Source organism: Mastomys coucha, chromosome X (assembly GCF_008632895.1).
Source record: "Mastomys coucha isolate ucsf_1 chromosome X, UCSF_Mcou_1, whole genome shotgun sequence".
Taxonomy (NCBI): domain Eukaryota; kingdom Metazoa; phylum Chordata; class Mammalia; order Rodentia; family Muridae; genus Mastomys; species Mastomys coucha.
Genome location: NC_045030.1, coordinates 12,151,485 through 12,154,436, shown reverse-complemented (window position 1 = coordinate 12,154,436; position 2,952 = coordinate 12,151,485).

Genomic DNA, 2,952 nt, shown 5'->3' with positions numbered 1-2,952 from the left:
AGAGAGAGAGAGAGAGAGAGAATATAGAGGAATAGAGGCCAGCCATGACCATGTAGATAGAGGAGAGTGGAATGGGGAGAGAGCAGGAAGACAGTAAGAGAGAAAGAGAAGAGAATGAGGGGTCAAGCAGCCCCTTTTATAACACCAAAAGGTACATGAAACACCAAATCACATATGAAGGCAAACCCACCAAAATGACAGGCTTCTTAACAGAAACTCAAAAAGGCAGAATATCATAGAACAATAGGTTTTAAGCTGTAAAACTCAATAAGCGCTGAACCAGTTACTACATCCAGTAAAGCTATCTTTCATAATTAAGGGATAAAGAATATTTGTCTATGATAAATACAAACTAAAAGAATTTAGGACCATTAAGCTATCACTACTGAGGACACTGAAGAGAGAAGACAAGAATGTCTACGATGTTAGAAAACGTAATAAGCCACATGAGAACACCAAATGAGTGAGCAAGGATTAGCAAAGTCTTACTAAAACAACAAAATGACAGGGATTGATGCATATCTTTCCATAATATCTTTGGATGCTAATAGTTACCCTTTTCCAATAAAAAGATAAAGACTAGAAGATTAAATTTAAAGAAAGGATGGGAAAAACACATTCCAAGCAAATAGAACTAGAAAGCAAGTAGGTGTGGCTATAATAATGTTTAAGGAAGTACAAAACAAACTTAGTAAAAACAGGTTTTAAAAGGTCATTTCATGTTGATTATGGAAATAATGTATTCAGAAAATATAATAATTCTAAACATGTATACACACCTAATACATAAATACACCTAATTTTATAAAGTAAATCCCACAAGATGAAAAGATACAGATTGAACTTAGAACAATAGTGAGTGAGCTCAATATTCTATTCTCACCAATTCACAAGTCATTCAAACACAAAATCAACAAAGAAACACCAGAGTTAATTTAGACTATAAATCAGATGGAATTAAGATACATCTATAGAATATTTCACTCAAAACCTGGAGTACATTTTTTTTTCTCAACAGTTCATAGAACTTTCCAAAATTAAGCTATATTTTAAGACATGGAGCAAGCCTTAACACAGGAAATATGAAATGATTTATTGCATTCTGTCTCATCATAATGGAACAAAACTAGTAATCAACAGCAAAAGAAACTACAGGAAATATGCATAATAATGGAGAGTAATATTACATTATTGAATGACAAATAGGTCATTGAACAGATCAAGAAAGAAAACTAAAGGATTTCTAGAATTGATTGGAAATGTAAACACATTATACCAGAACCTGTGAGAATACTATAAAAGCAGTTCTAAGGGGGAAATTTAATGGCTATACAGATCTACATTTAAAAATCAGAGAGAACCCATGTAAATAGCATAATGATAGATCTCAAAGTATTAGAAAACCAAAAACAATCTAAACCCTAAACCAGTAGATCAAAAAAATAAGTTTTAAGGACAGGATATGAAGTATTCAAATGGAAATTAAAATAATACAAAGAATCAATGAAAAATAATCAGTTCATGAAAAAGATAAAAAATTTAAGAAACCCTTAGCAACTCTAAAGAAAAGAGAGAAAAGACAAACTAATAAAGTGAAAGATGAGAAGAGAGACTTACAACACATAGCAATGAAATTCACAGTATCACTAGGACATACTTTGACCATATACAAATAATAGATTAAAAAATAAATAATAAATAAAACACTTAAAATTTAATTTTAGACATATATGATCTACAAAAATTAAAATAAAGCATGTATATGTATATATGTATGTATATATAGCTTAAACAAATATAATAAACAAAGTGACTAAAGCAGTAATAAAGTCTCCCAACTAAAATGACAAAATTCTGATTAATTCACTGATGATTTCCAGCTAAATTTTAAAAATTAAAAAATTTAAAATTAAATTTAAATTTAAATTAAACTAAAATTAAATTAAATTAATTTTAATTTAAATTTTAAATTTTAAAGATCTAACATCAATGTTACCCAAGCTACTATATAAAATAGAAAGGGTAAGAACGCTACCAAACCCATGTTATGAAACTAATATTACCAGTATTCAAACTGGATAGAGACAATTTTTAAAACTATAGAATAATCTCTCTAATGAATAGAGATCGAGAAGAATGCTCAGTAAAATAATTGCAAACAAAGTCATCCATCTTGATCCAATTGGCTTTGGTCTAGGAATGCAAAAGCAGATTAATACACACACACACACACACACACACATATATAATACATTACATAAATAGAATCAAGATCCCAAACTACATAATCATCTCAATAGAAAATTATCTTAGTACAGAAAAGGCCTTTGAGAAAGTCGAACATCCCTTCAAGATTAAAAACAAACTGAAGAAATTAGAATTGGAATAAATACATCTCAGATTAATAAAAGTCATATGTGACCATATATAGCCAATATTATACTAAATACTAAAAGACTTTCCACTAGAATCAGCAATGAAACAATTCTGTGTATATTCTCCACTTTTATTCAATGTAGTCTTAGCAGCATCACTAAGACAAGTGAGTCTGGAGAGATAGCTGAGTGGTTAAGAGCTATCTCTTAACTTGTTCTTGAGGTATCTACTTGTTCTTGAGTTCTTTGTATATATTGGATATTAGCCCCCTATCAGATGTAGGGTTGGTAAAGATCTTTTCCCAATCTGTTGGTTGCTGTTTTGTCCTATTGACAGTGTCCTTTGCCTTACAGAAGTTTTGCAATTTTATGATCTTATAGCACAAGCATTGGTGTTCTGTTCAGGAACTTTTCCCCTATGCCCATATGCTCGAGGCTCTTTCCCAGTTTCTTTTCTGTTAGCTTCAGTGTATCTGGTTTTATGTGGAGGTCCTTGATCCACTTGGACTTGAGCTTTGTACAAGGAGATAAGAATGAGTTGATTTGCATTCTTCTGCATGTTGACTGCCAGTTGAGC